We start from the raw sequence: 15663 nt of genomic DNA on the forward strand, positions 1-15663 counted from the left end.
GAATTACATTCATTACTATGAATAAGCCCTCTGCAGTGCCTGACAAATGCCTCCTTGTTTTCTGTACTAATATTAGTTTGCAGTATCAAGCAAGAATATTTCAGTCCCTCTCATTTTACACCACTTGCATGCACTGTTACCAAGTTTTCCTACTGGTTCCGGTACCAACAGTGAAGTTTGGTGGAACCCGAGGCTGCACACGGATTGCAGGTGTTCTGTATGGGCATAGTGCTGTTCTGTTCATGAAGTGTCACTGGCATGTGGCCTTTAGCAGAGTCCCTAATTCAGCCTGGAAGGGATGATCAGCTGCTCGTTTAGGAGAAAGGAACTATTTTCTAGGAAAATGGATGTAAAAGAACTTTTGATGCTGTCCATCAAGGGCTGGTAAAGAGCTGGGGGAGGCACTTAGTCTGATCTTCTTTAATGAAAAGAGCACCTTCCTGTCGCTGATACTATTTTGCTGTTGCTGATACTATTTTGCTGTTGCTGGAGCCTTTGTAGAGCTGGCTTGTCTTCATTTGCCCTCTATTTTTATATATTTTTTCTTTTTGCCTCAGATTCCTGATCTGCAGAAGGGTGATGGTGGTATTCAGCTGAATGGAGAGGGGGATATCAGGGAAGCTATCTAGCAGGCAGCGAAAAGCACAGGCAGTTTGCTGGCTGACATCTCACATGACAAAGTTCCTAGCACCTCTTGCTGATCATTAGGTCTGGGCAGCGAGCTTCCTAGATTCCTGGACTGGAGGAAATCTGGAGTTTTTGTATTAAAGTTTGTCATGATAAAATTCAGCAACATGAATTTTCTGTGCCAAACCACAACACAGAATATGAGACATTAATATTTACAAGTTTGCTATAGTTATTGCCTTAGTAAGGGGGGATATTATTGCTAGGGGACCAAATCCTTCTTAGGAGACCTAGCATATTTGTAGAAACCTCATCTTAGCGGTAGGGCTGATTTTGATGGATAGAGTGGTACTAAATCTGAAGGAGAGAGAGCCTCTTGATCCTATGTAACCTTCCCACAAAGATGTGGAGAATAGCTCACGGATCACCATCAGCAGATACCAAGCTAGCAATGATGCAGCCCTGTCTGGGAAAGAGCACTGTTCCCATGGGCAGAACTACTGGAGGAATTTTGTATTTGGTCGGGTCAGGGAATACAACTTCTGGTGTAACATCCAGGTGAGGTGCAACATGTCTTGTCTCATTGCAGGGTTTGCTGTTGGTTGGCTGCATCTCCTGCTGCCCTGCTCCCTTTCCAGTGTGCGCTGCTAGAAGCAGGAGAGTCCCATAGCTACGTGCTGTTGTGGAATAAGTTGTCGGGCTCTTCCTACAGCAAGGATTTCAGCAGCTGGTCCAGTGAAAGCATCTGATGTCTTAATTTCTGCAGGAATCTCAAAGGAAGCAGTGTTTCCTTTCAGCTGTTACTTGAGGTCTTCCAGTGTGACCCTTGAGTTGAAAGAGCTTCTGAGTGCACGTGGTCCTCCTCTATGGCTAGGTGGTTGTTTCTTGTGACTTGTATGCAAGTGTTGTGAGGATTATGTTGTTTTCCCTCTTTGCAGGGTTTGTTGGGCAAGGTCTTGTTGGGAAAACTGAATGTATGTTGCTGAATATCCAACACAGTATTTAAAATTAGGGATCCTTTAACGCTGTACTCGAAACCAGATGGAAATGAGTGCCAAACAGTTCTGCAGTCTGCTTGGGTTTGGTGAGGCAGTTACCCTTTGGGCAGACCCATTTTGATCCTTGCTGAAATAAATTTCAAAACGAAATGAAGAACCACACAGACAGAGATTTAAGAGACTACGGTGCAATTGTTTGTGGGTAGATGTTTTTGCTCTTCTATTAGCCCACTTCTATTGTATTTTTTCATTTGTGTGCTCTTTCTATTCTCAAACAAATTGCATTAGGGCGTCAGTAATTAACATTTCCTTTATCTCATGGTGTTGTAGGGGGAAGTGCTCTTCAGTCTGATTATTCTTCAGTTCACTTGGCTGTGTTTCTAAATTGAATCTCCAGTATATTGCATCTATGAATATGGAGTTTGCATTGAAGGTTAAAACATAAGTGAACTTCCTAATACGTGAGGGTGTGGTTTTTTTTCATTGTACATATATTTATCACTGCTTGTTGGAAATTATGTAGCTCTGTAGTTAAAAGCAAAAATCCAGGAATTAGTATGTACTGCTAATGAAAGATTTTGATGAATGAATGTATCTGCTGCCTGTGTTAGTTAAGGAAACAGAGTGATTGTGCAGACTTAATTTCTGGCTGTCACTTCTAAGAAGCTTGTCCTTGTTTTTGGGAAAGCGTGGGAGATCTGCAGCAGTGAAGCTTTTGACAGTGGCTCTTGTTATTATAGCTTTTGCTGCTGTGATGTAGCTCCTTGCCTGTACCACCCTCAAATGCTGTGGAGAGTCTTTTATTGGATTTTTTTTTTTTCTTAAAGCAAACAAGCTTGTAGCATTCTCTGACATTTCCCAGGCCTTTTCCCTAGCTCACATGAGGTCTTATCCAAAGATGTGCAATGTGATAATACTCCGTAGCTTCCTGAAGACAAGCTAGCTATAGAGAAAGCTATTGGCAAGCTAGCTATAGAGAAAGAATTTCTTCCTTCCTTCAAACTCCAGCCATTTTTCTGTGGGTTCTGTCTGACCTTGCCTTTTATTCATTATGCAAAAGCAAAATACAGAGAAGGAGATATTAACAATGCAGTATTCAGAAAAGTTCTTTTTACTTCTTGGATTGGGTTATCTTTTCAGAAATTGAATGCCAACTGAATTTCTGAGTTGAATTTTTATCAAAAACTTTTCCTACCCACCAAAATGTCAATTAAAGTTTGTTATTATTTTATCTGTCGTGTGAGGACAGGCTGAGAGAGCTGGGCCTGCTGAGCTTGGAAAAGAAAAGACTGAGGGGAGACCTCACCAATGTGCATAAATATCTGAGCGGAGGGTGTCGAGAGGATGGAGCAGGTGTCTTTTCAGTTGTGCCCAGCAAGAGGACGAGAGGCAGTGGGCACAAACTGAAGCACAGGAGGTGCCAGCTGAATACGAGGGGACATTTCGTTACTGTGAGGGTGGCAGAGCACTGGGAAAGGCTGCCCAGAGAGGCTGTGGAGTCTCCTTCTCTGGAGATATTCAAAACCCACCTGGATGCCATCCTGTGCAATGTGCTGTGGGTGATCCTGCTTGGACTGAGAGGGGTTGGACTAGGTGATATTCAGAGGTCCTGCCAACCTCGACCATTCTGTGATTCTGTGATTTGCACATGTATTGCTTCTTGTGCTCAAAAAGAAGGGAGATACCCAGTCAAAATAGTTGACATGTCTCTTCAGTTTTCAGATGTTCCTGGCTTATCTAAAGTTTAAAATTGAGATCACAGTATATTTTCTTTCTAGTATGAGACTACATTTTCAGTATTTTACTAAATGCTAAAAGTTAAGAAAATTTCTGGTTGAATTCAAGCTTTGCATGGAGTTTGTCCTTCTTGTGTCGTCATAGGTTCTGACTCTGTGCTGGAATCTGCATTAATTCATGCCTAAAATTCAGGGTTTCCTGGAAGGTGATTTAAATTTCCTTGGTTGTATGGCAGTAGTTTTTCCTGTGGGTGCATGCAGTCCTTAGGTGAGAACTCAAAAAGGCTGCAATGACAGATCCCTGAGTCTTTGAGGTCTGGACCTTATTCTGAAAGCAAACGATAGATTTCTTCATGTGGAAAACAGCCTGTTATGCAAGGGCAGGTGGGCAGAAGAGCAGGCAACGTCCTGGGAGCAGCCCAAAGCCATGTGAGTAACACTGTAGGGCTTGGTGACGTAGGGTTGGTGGGGAGGACGGGGCCTGATACTTGGTGCTACTTGATGTATGGGCCAACGTAAAGAAGTCCTTGAAAAGTTCTTTGTCTTTGTTGGAAAGGTAGGAATTGGGCCTCCATTAAGAGCAGTGGTGTGCTAGGTTTTTCTTATGTTATGTAGGATATTAGAGTGCCATAATAATCGTCAGGACTCTTGTTCAAAGGTTGTTCCTGTGAGCAATATGAGAAGGTTGAAATACTTTTGGGTACTTTGGCCCAGGTGGGGGGAATGATCATGATGTTGCTGGCCTTCGTACAAAGAGTGAGCCAGGATGCTGGGGCCTGTGCTCTATTTCCAGCTTATGTCATTGACTTGCTGATGCAGGAAAGTCCTGAAGTCACGATCCCATTTTTAAGGAGAGAACACCAACAAAGAGGTAGGAGGGTTGCTTGCTCTCACACGTGGGCCGTGTCTGTTGCGTGGCGGTGCTTTTGTTGTAGCATGGCTTTCCTGGGAGCTGAAAAACAAAAGTAGGAAAACACATAGGACCAACTCAGGCACTTCTGCTGAATTACGGCACTGCAGCTGGAAGGCCAGCCCTGCCTCTCACTTCATCACCTCTTTGGGCCTGCAGCAGGGAGCCGTGTGCTGGCCTCTGGCGCTCAGTCGGGCAGCAGGAGTCAGGGTCGGTGTCTGCAGCGCCCGGCCCTGCTTCCACCAGGAGCCGCTGCCTTGTTGCAGCGTGGGAGCACTGCTCAATTCCTTGGGGAAGAAGGGTAAGAGGAGCCCTCAGACGGCAGATAAATCTCTCTGACATGTGGCTGTTAAATAATTAATTTCCCCCAAGGTTTGGAAAAGAGCGTTTCAGAGCGGTGGCTGCAGCAGATCCGTGTAAGTGTTAAAGCCCTTGTGCTCGCTGGGCTGGCGGTGTTCCACACGCGCTGTAACTTGGAGAGGAGAAGCTGTTTTGCAGGCAGCTTGTGTAGGGATAAAAGACAGAAAAAAGCTGTGACATGAAATGTTTGAAGTGTGCAGCTGTTTTTTTTCTTACGGGAGGGTTGCGTCTGGCTTTCGACATGGTTTAAAAGGAGCAGTGGCCAAAGAAGCGAACAAAACCTGCTTCTGTGTGCCTGCACTGCTCGAGCGCAGGGTTGTGCTAGAGAAGGCAGCATCAGTGGAAACCCCCTGTTTCGTGAATACATAGGCGGACTTAAAATTACTTCCTTACGCGAAGAAGAAATTTTACTCTACATTCTGTGGGCCTTAGGTTAGAAAGAGGGAGAATCCATTTGGTCAGACCCGAACGATCGGTGTCTGTTTTGAGGGGGAGGGCTGTGTGGGAGGGGGAGCCAGGGGAAGCTGGCAGCGAGGTGGTTTGTTGGCACGGAGGAACTCAGGCGTGCGGTGCCAGGCCTGGCTTCTGGCCGGATCCAAGCTGCTGGCTCAAATACCAGAGGCACGCCTTGAGGTACAGAGGTTCAGTCCTGTTCTAATCACAAGTTCGCAGTTCCTCTCATAGGTAGTAGTACCCTGTGAGGATCCGAAGCACTCTACAACTTTCAGGATACTTTGAAAACTTGCGCATTTAAGATCTTGCGTTAAATCTGATACTGATTTGGGTTCCCAAAGCAATTATAGCTTGGCTATGTTACAGGAACGCAGGCTTGGCCATACTAAATTGGCAGCAGTTTATCTAGTTCGGTGCGTTTCATCTGAGAAAACACTGATGACACTCCATCAGAAAGTGTTTCACACTTTTTATCATTACAGCACTTGTCTTCATTCTGTAAGAGCATGAAAATGGATCACGTTCAGGGAGCTGAGGCACAGAAAGCACCAGAACCGTAGCTGTATGGTGCCTGCCGCCAAAATTGCAGCCGTGATGTTTCAATAATGCAGCATATTTTTCACTTATTATGCTAGCCAATTCAAGCATGTGTATGTGCATGTTTTAATTCTGTGACTAGCCAAGCATTGAAGTTAAATTGCCAGGAAGATCAAACCACAGATAAAGCTTTGTAATGGGTGTGAAGAGTCTGTTCCTCATTTTGCGTTACTCAGTGTGCTGTAACAGTGACTACACTGGAGCCGAAGATTATTTTTATACCAGTTGAGGATCTGGCCAACTTATGTAAATGTCAGTGTATATTTATAAAAAAAAAAAAAAAAAGTGGGGGAAAAATTATGTACCATCAGTCTTCAGGAACTTCTGTTTAATTAAGACCAATGCAAAATCACATTTCAGGTTACAGTTGCATTCATTATTTATAATTTACAGAACCAGCTGGGGGGTAGGGTTGGATTGTTTTTTTAACTAGAAAATACATCATCCTGTCTCCTACTCTGATTTTTATCTTGAAGTTAGATTGGTAAATGATACACGTGTTGGAAGGAGGGAGGGGGTTGTTATAATTTTAAAGCGGTGGTTTGGTCTGTACTTTAATATTGCAAACTAAAGCGTTCCTTGGAGCATATTACTCTTCACCAGTCACAGGCTCCCTCTGGGTAGAGCGTGCCTTTGGGCAGCTATCGGTGAGCTCTGCTTTCAGCAGCCCGTGTGTGCCCCAGGCTCCACAGAAGAGCGCCGTGTCTCGCACGCCTCCCTGGGGAGTGTTTCTGTACGCTGCGTGCCCTGCCTTTGATCTCAGGGTCTAAAGGTGAGCCCTGGTCTGTGGGCTCTGCAGCCAGCCTAGGGCCCCTTCTGCCCACCCCTAGGGATGTTAGGTGATGAAGCCCTGCTTCCTCTCCGTGTTCCTGGTCGAGTTGTTTGGGCTGTTTTTATAAATAGCCTGCTCTGGTTTGAAAGTTCAAGTGTGTGCTAAAACAGCAAAGAAAAAATAATCTAAATCAAGATTCAGAACTTTATTTGGCTATTTGTTTGGATAAGAGCATAGAGAGACTTCCTGTTCAGGTCTGGGGCTAGCCCCTTGACTTGGGCTCTCCATGGAAGTAGCTCCACTCTCTCCTGTGCATCTTCCTCTGCAAGACGATGTGCCTCTTGCACAAAGTTCATAAAAGCAGAGTCTTTCTTTAAGAACTTTGATATATTTGTTTGTCCTATTTATGTGCCATATCAAGGAGTGATTTGATGTGCTGCAACACCTGGATTTGGAGGATCCTGGGATTGGTTCTCGTTTGTGGAAACCTGCAAGCAAGCCTCATTCCACAGAACCAGGCTACTGGAGGAGCCTTTGCATGCCATCTGACTGGAGTGTTGTCATCTGCTGCTGTGCTGTTTTTTCACAAGCTTCACAGTTACACCCTTAGCAGTCAGAAATAAATTGTAAGAAATGGTGCTCACAGCAACCCAAGTCATGAGCGATTTCTGTCCTTCAAATGAACTTGCCGACGTTTCTTCCGCTGCTATCAGCCTACATGGCAACTCTGGTTGGAGAAGCTGTTGGCTTTCCAGCTTTGCAGGCAAGACTTAAGAGAAGATCTAAATGGGCTGCATGGAACCCCAGAGACCTCAGGCAGGGCGCCAGCTGGCACCCTAACAACTCCGCAGCCTGCGATGCAGCAACCAGAGCTGGGCTATTGCTGCTCCTCTTAGTTTCAAGCAGCTGAGCTCCTGTGAGAAGCCCAGATGACCACCAAGAACATTTTGTCTTGAAAAGCTGTGAATCTTCATAATGCAAAGAGAAATGTCAGCTTGCATGAGTTAAAGGAGGGCGTTTCAATCACTTGTAATGCAGTAGCATGTATGGCTTAGACAGAGGGAACAACATTGTCTCATCACCTTCCAAGTTGATAAGCATTGCATTAATTGTTGAGGTCAGAGAGTCATGTGGGTCCTGTGAATATCTTTAATTTTGAGAAAATTGGGGCAACGAAGGTGGTGGTGATTGTTCAGAACAAGAACTCATTGGAGAAGTTTGAGGAAGTCACTGACTCTTGCCATAGGCAGCCTCATTCTGGGATTTCTTTACTGCTTTGATCGGTTTGGCATGGGATAAATTTATTATTTTTATTTTATTTTCTAATTTTATTCTGGTACCTAATACACTTTGTGTAATATTGTATACCCTGCTTAAACTTTGAAGTGTTTTCTTTTGTTTCTTTGGTTCTGTTGTGCTAGAAATACTTGAGATAAAGTTCAGGAGCAGAACACCAAAAGGACATATGCATCTGATTTTGTGATACCCCTCTGTTCCCAGCACGCACACAACATGTTTGCAAGATGGGTCTTAATTTTAGTATTTCTGTGACACGTCAGATTCCTCCTGTACCTCCTTGAAACAGTATGTCTGGCTGCGGCTCCTCCTAATTTGCAAAGCACCAAATAGGAAAATGCCTTGGTTACCAGAGAGGGACAGCCTGCCTTTTGTAACTGGCAAAGGCTGTCTTTTTAGGAACAGGATAGAAGAGCGTAAACTCTGAGTCTGTTGGTTATGCTGGGCTGCTGTGCACCACATGAGCTAAACCTGTGTTTGCAAGGAAAATCATTCCATGCAAGTAATTCTCAGAATAAGACAGTAGCCATGTACAAGCAAGGAGATGGTTACTTCTGTGTGCACTGTTTCTGCAAGTGTTTTCTTTTACTAGTGGGACTACAGAGCAGAAAACCAGTAGTGCTTTTGCAGGCACACTTTTAGTTAGATCAGTAAGAGGTTAGACAAGCTGGTGAAAACTTCACATCCCTTCCTGCTGGAGCAAACGAGCTGCCAGTTTCCTGAGCAGGTCAGGATGCTTGGGGATTCTTTTTTCTGACTTTCTTACTGCACTTAAATGTTGAGGAAATGTTAATGCAAGCACAATGAAGCTGAATGTGACTTGAGAGGCACAGATCTTTTGTTCCTTACCTGTGATGCGATATCACTGTGTTCTTCAGGTGTGTGTCTGACTGAACTAAATATAGTATTTCTTATGTGTGTTGCATTCTTTGTTTATTTTTTAAAGTGCCTTTTTGTATATTTACCTATTTGGATGACTTCAGTTTGAGTAGTTTTGCACTACACCCAGTACAAGTATCACAGCTTCATGAGTACTTGATGGGTATATTTGATCTGTCGTACTTTATTTTTAATTCATGAAAGCCATTTGTTTGACTTGTAGCTTCTGACCTTATTGTCCCATTAAAGAATGCTTGGTGAAAGTCACTGTTAGGGATTCAGAAGCTAAAATAAGCACCAGGACACTGTTCTTGTCTCTCAAGACCTCACGTGATGAGATGCTGTAAGATTGCAGGCAGAGACAAGGAATTCAGGGAATGCAAGTGAAAAATGAGTAATGACTTTGTTCTGAGCTGTGTTCTCAAAGTGAGAGAGGTTTGGTGGCCATTCACCATTAACTAGATACTAAATTAACTGTGGTGTAAGAAAGGTACCAAGTCAGCTCCTTGGTTCCAGTCCTGAAATTCAGAGAGAGTATGTTGTGCTTAGGAAAGGCCAAGTAGAAGGTACCTGCCTTAGCTCCTGAAAATCAGTTGTCCATAGCATATTATTTCTGGCAATATATGGATATTTCTTAAGAGTGCACTGGTTATCTGAAATAAAAGGTAAATGGAAATATTATTGGAAACATACAGAAACCTTTGCTGCCATTACTGCAGTTTTCTTGTTCTGTTGTGACTCTAATTCCTTCTTTTTGTCTTTATACCTCTATGAAATGTAGCTCTTAGTAAAAGGAGGGTTTACTTAAAAGCACTACAGATTTTTTCTAGGTTTTAAATTCCCTTTTGCTCAGTTTCTTAATCAAATTCACTTTTTTCCCCAATTCCTGCTACTTCCTACGGCAACTGGTATTCTCTTTTAAATGATCAGTCACTGTGCTCTCTGAGGTTGGTTCCTTTTCATCAGTTACTGAAATTGGAGGTTGAACATGTGGAAAACGTGGATCTAGAGCAAAAAAAAACAATGGGATTTTCTCTCTTGGTGTGCCACTTTGTTTTCTGAACTGCTTTCTTTCCAAAGTCCAAATTTTTGTTTGATTTGAAACTTAGAGAGGATAAACCCGGTCCACATAGAAGTGAAGACTTCTGTAAGGCTAATATGCAAGAAGGAGAGGCACTGGGTGAGAATAGCTTTCCTTCCTTAGGTTTTGCATTGAACTTGATTCACTTGAGTCAAATAACTTTTCTCATCTTCAGAAGATCTAGTTAGTACATGCAAGCAATGCATGTAGCTAAAAGTCACGAGCGTGGGAGCTGTTCTGAGTCCAAAGTATGGATACTGCCAATAGCCCTGTAATTAGGGAAGTGCTAATGATTCATTATGTCAAAGAATTCAACTCTGATTGAATAAATACAAGAGAAGACTAAGGCATCTATTAACTCGGTTCATGTTTGCTTTTGTGCGTGCTCAGATTTTGAGATCCTGGCCCCTGAAAGTTGATTTTTGGCTGAGAACTCCTTTGGGCCGGGCTACTTCATTTTTATTTTCTTTTTCCTAGTGGCAGGAAATAGGACTAGAAGAGAGTTTTGAAATAAATTCATGCTTTTTCTAGCAGCAGTATAATGCACTCAGTTTAATATGAATCTTGTCCAGTTTCTAAATCTGTCATCTATTAAAGGAATTAGAAGAAGTTTGAGAATATACAGATACTTGAGGTTTTGGTCATTTTACACAGTTGTTCTTGTGTCTCTCCTAACCTGCCACAGCTTTATATTTGTGTATTTTTCCACCCCCAATATTTGGGGGAATGGGGGGGGGGAAAGGGCACCGTAATGTCAGCCTTTTCCTTTGTAGAGCTGAATAATACAAGTAGACCAGAAACATTAACTGGCAAGCTAATGTTCCCAGATACTTCTCTCCTCTGTCATTTCTAAATTATGAGGCTCTATTTTATTAGTTCTGCAGGGCTTGTCCTATCAAAATTAATCTCATTTCTGTTACCTTACCTCTCAAGGTCATCTGATCCGTAAAATGCGTTCTGACTTCGCATCACCCACAACATTTATTAATTTGCATCAAATACCTTAGTCTGCAGAAGTGAGAAAAAAAGGAGATCTTTCTTTTCCAGATTGACCAAAAGATAACATATAGTTGCAGTTTTTAGGGCAGGTCTCCTTTAGAGTTGTTTACTAATCTTCAGTTTTTAGTGTTGTATTTTTTTTGTGTGTGTGTTTTTTGTTTTTTTTTTAATCATTCATGCTTTCTTTTCCCCTGTTTGTACATGTTGTAAGCCTTGTAAATAGCTGAAGTTTTTTTCTGAAAGATTAAATTATGTCAGATTCTTGACTTTTATTCAAATCAAGTAGCTCCTAGCCCCCTGGTCTCAAGAAAAAGCTCAAAAAGAAACATTAAAGATTCAAATGCCTGATGGCAAGTATTTGTCCTTGCATTTGGTGTTTTATAAAAGTTTGGGAGCAAGTTTGTAAACGTAATTGTAAATCCAATTCTTGGATTTAATTTTTTGAGTGTATCAAATTAAGATGGCACTTCCTTAGCCTTATAAGTTATAGGTCACACTGCTCTCCTTTAAACTTCTGTTTTGTGACTTAGACAGTATTATGCCACCCAAACCAGCAAGATCAGAATGGGAGTAACCTCCTAAGTACTGCTCATCCAAGCCGTCGTTGTTGCAAGAGCTTTCAGCGGGATCCAGAGGTTAGTCCTTGCACGCAGCCCCCTGGATAAGGCACAAGGCAGGGCCATACACAGTCACAGCATGCCCGGAGCGGGGTACGTGAGGGGACGGGTGCTGTTTTGCTTTGTCCCAGGGTGTGTGAAAGTCTAAGTGTTGTCTGCTTATCTTTTTTATCAAGTGGTCGCTGTGGTGTAAGCCTAACTGATAAGGGCTATCAAGCGCTATATTACTGATCATTGCAAAACATTTAACATCCTTTGGATTGTTTCTGACCTTCCCTTCTCATGTTTCCTCTCTCAGCACTCAAGTCTGTGTGTGTCAGTGCTTGCACAGGTGAACCAGCTGTATTTCTTGCTTTGAATACGTCAAACACTGATAAGAAAAATCATAACCCAATAGTCAGTGAAATCTGACCTCAAGTGCTGCTCACTGATAAGCTGTTTCCTTCTAGTAAAGACAGGGCAAAACTTTTCCCGATACACCTTATGTACCTTCCTTGTTTCGGATCACGTGTGCCATTCCCTCACGGGGCTGAGGGAGCACCTGAGCTATTCGGGACCTGAAGCAGCGATGGAGCAGGTCAGATTTTGCAACTGGGCACTAGTTACGAGTCATCAGTTCTCTTGATGGCATTGCTTGGAGAATGATTGTTTCTTTCAGGAGCACATTACAGTAAAACCTGCATGAGAAGTCTGGCTTTAGTGAGGCCACAAATAAGAGCTCTGGTAAAGCGTGCTGAGCTTATCAGATGGCCCAGTGGTCAAAGCAGGTCCTGGGGGGTTTAACAATTGAGTTGTGGAGCCTTGCCCCCTTCTAAGGGAACCATTAGCTTGTGTTGCAGAGATGCCAGGGGAACAATCTGCAGGACTGGAGATGCTTTAACACTTTATCTCATCGTATCATGGATAGCAGGAGGCTGCAGTGTGTCTGTTTTTTTTCTGTTTGGCTCTATGTTGTCTGATTGGCATAGCTGGGATTAAGCAAAGTGGATAACGTAAATGATCCAACATCTGCAGTCAGCAGTAGTTCTTCTTGTTAGACCAGTTGGCATGCCTGGAAAACTGGAAAGGATTTGTATGCAGGAACCCTTCTTCAAGCCGAAAAGAGAAATCACAATCTTTAGGTTAGGTTCAAATTGAGAACAGTTAATTGAAGGGTAATTTCTCTATTCACCCACTAGCCTGAGAGTGAGGAGGAGAGAGGGCTGGTTCCTGTGGATGTGGGGAGAGCTGGGGGTGCAGGACAGAGGAGGGAGGGGAATCATCAGTGGATCTGTGATGTTAGTTGGGAGTACGCAGGAATTATGGAGGTGACAGAAATCATAACTTCATAAGCATCCTTTCCAGTTATCTTCTAAATGATTTTGGCATATCACAGACTAGCTTTTCTTTGAGAGGAAGCAGCGATCCTCTGTACAACTCTCAAACAATGAAGAGTTAATGCTGACCGGAGCGTGTAGACATTACTCTGATAGATTTAGAGGTGAGGTGTGGAGCTGCGGCTTTCTGGGAGGCACTGAGGGTGGCTGCCCTGTTAGCTCTCAGACAGGCAGGCTCTTGTGGAGCCCAAGCAGGAGACTGGTATAAAAACACCACGAAGGAGTTGCCTGGCTTTTTTACTTCTTTCTAGATTCCATTGAGATCCATGGGCCAAGATCAACACGTGGAGTCAGGCTCTCGGTTCATGCTCCACGGCCATTTTTGTACCTCTCATAACCTTGGGCTCAGTTATCAGTAGGTCGCTCACACAAATCCCCCAACATGGGAAAAAAGCATGTGCACTCGGGACAGAGTTGTTTCCTCTTCTCAATCAACCTTGTTCTGTAAGAACAGTGAATTCTTCCCAAATAACTCGTTGGGGATCACTGGAAAGCTGGAGCACTGGTGGCAAGTGCAGACCTGGTGGTCACAGTGTGCCGTTCATAACAGTGAGAAGCTTTGCTGAAAGCAGCTAAGTGGGGCAGTAGTTCTTAAATTAAAGATACACGGGCTTAAAAATAATAAAACCCAGCATGAAAAAAATAATTATTTTCTGCGTGTTTAAGCGAACAGGAAATTGCTTAAAGTGAGATGTTGAAATCAGACTGTTGGTGCTCCCTCTGCACTGTGGCTCGCAGTGAGTGCCCTGTGACCACTTTTAATTTGCTGAGCAGTTCCTGTGCCGGTGTTCCTGTGCACAATAGAAGAAAGCCGGTGGTGTTATGGGCAACAAGAAGCCACATCTGCCAGAGATGCGACTGCCTGGTTTCATGCCCGTACAGAGCAAGTGGTGGTGCCGTGGAAACTTGCCAGGCAGTGTGTTGTCTTTCACCATTTGTTGGTACAAACTCCTTTGACCTGTATGTATTATACTGAGCACAGCCATTTGTGGCCAAAAAAAAAAAAAAGCACATGGTCTTTGTTGGAGTATTAGATTGGTGAAGAGAACTGTGTTAAAAGAACCTCCTGCAAGCAAATGCTGAAATAAATGGGTCTCAGCCTGAACATACGAAAGGGCTGGACTGTGTTTATCTCTTGCCTTGAAAGCACATCCAGTAATTTATTGTGATGGGTGGGGAATTAAGTCATCATTCCTGGATTTCTCTCTGTTGGTGATTTCTGGCCCTAAAAGCACAGCCATGCACGTCCTTGAAGTGTTATTCAAGGGAGTTGCTGACAGGATCTCCCATGGGGACTGAGGCAAAAATCTCCAAAAGCAGACCTGCAGCCAACAGAGAAAGTTTTGATGTTGTTGCTGGTTGGTTGGCTGGTTGGTTTTGTTGCTGTTATTGTTTTAAATTTGTGTGCATGATTCCCCACCAGTGCTCTCTGCCATCTTACTGAAAAACAACTTCAAGGGGAGAAAAAAAGAAGTGCAAAGGTACAGTTGTAGCATCACCAGCTTAGGGTGGGCGAAGGGGGGGTAAGTAAGGGGCCAAGGCAAGCAGGATGTGGATTTTGGTTTCTTCTTCTGTTTAAAACACTCACTGGGGTAGCCTGTCTCAGGAGCTCTGTAATTGTTAGTACTCGATTTTCTTGGAAAACCTCCTAGGCAGCTTCGCTGTTGATCTAGTAGGTATTGTCCAGGGTTTCGAACCTGTGCTCCATGAATCGTGTGGTACACAGAGGGCCTTTGAGTGGACCAGAGAAGGTAACAGACTTGCTTTTCTTAGTTACCTGAAGGCTTAATTAGTTATATGGAAAATGTTTGAGATGCACCTAGTAGGTGTAGTCTGATAATCTGAGAAGGAAGAAAGTCATTCTTGTAAGTCGTTCATTCATGGACAGTATTTAGGCAGTATTTAGCCTTATTTTGCCATGACTTTTTTTAGAAATGCTTTTTCCCGTCTTTTGTGCAGTGCACTGATTCATCACAGCCATTTATCTGGTCTGGTCCTCAGAATGGTGGTTGTGACTCGCCCTGCTTGCCTTGCTTCTGATTTGTATTGGAGTTTACTACACATTTATCACATCTTTCTACAAGAATAAAGGAATGGAGCTTGTTGATTTTCTCGGCTTGTGTTGCCGTGAGGAATAGGTTAAGAAAATGACTAATGCCTTAAAGAGGAACAGTTCTGTTGCCCTTTACAGTAGGTTAGGTACTTGCATTGCCTGCTTTTTGTACTTTATTTTGTACTTATTGTACTTTTCGAGTCAATACATAACTATGCTTTCAGTCGCATTCTGAAACAGGCGTTTTATGGGTAACCTAGTAAGCAGATGTTTTGGTGTAGTATCAAGAGCAGTTGGGCGAGCTAAAGAAATTTACCAACAAAATCCATGCAAGGACAGAAGAACAGCCTCAGCTGTTTCAGTGACTCACCCTCACAAAACATCCAGTTGGAAAGTGACAAGTCTCAGAAAACTGTGTGTTTCCCTTCCTCTGGTAAATGTTTTTCACATAACTAGTTAGCCTTGGAGATGTTCTCCATTTAGGTACTTGCTCTTGAAGTGCAGGCGCTGAGGCAGTTCAGATTCGAGCACCGAAGGGGTACAGGAAGACGTCTGCTCTCACAAAGGGTAGGTGCCATTATATACAGCAGGGTGAGGGTTGTTTTTTTTTTTTCTTTCAGGGTAGAAAAACTAGAATTTCTCAGGTAGACAAAGAATCGGTGTTAGGCATTTGAAGGCACGCTTTTTCCCTGCAGTCAGCCTCTCCTGGAGCTAGCTGTAATTTACTGAAAGGGAACTCCCTTCCAGCCTGGGGTGAGAGATTTCATGTTTGTTTGTTTTTATTCTCCCTTCCTTTGCATTAATTGTGGGGAAGTGTTAGTGGAGGAGTTGGTTTGTAAGATAGGAGCCCCCGTGACGTGGGTGCATGTGAATTAACCAGCTTAGTCATGATATTCTAACTCCAAAACC

At 43.3% G+C, this 15663-nt stretch overlaps 1 protein-coding gene across 3 annotated transcripts in view; it reads left to right on the forward strand.

The window, feature by feature from the left end:
* The window catches only part of AGPAT4 (1-acylglycerol-3-phosphate O-acyltransferase 4), a 75065-nt gene that overhangs the window by 23025 nt on the left and 36377 nt on the right, over window positions 1-15663 (forward strand). Inside the window, exon 1 of one of the 3 annotated variants that reach the window (XM_068676974.1) lies at window positions 15304-15321. The exons of the other annotated variants lie outside the window; for them this stretch is intronic. The gene's annotated coding sequence lies outside the window, so the exon portion shown is untranslated. Of the gene's footprint in view, window positions 1-15303; window positions 15322-15663 lie in introns of those variants that run through there. 3 annotated transcript variants of the gene reach the window in all.

Source organism: Anas acuta, chromosome 3, assembly GCF_963932015.1.
Source record: "Anas acuta chromosome 3, bAnaAcu1.1, whole genome shotgun sequence".
In the NCBI taxonomy this organism is placed as follows: domain Eukaryota; kingdom Metazoa; phylum Chordata; class Aves; order Anseriformes; family Anatidae; genus Anas; species Anas acuta.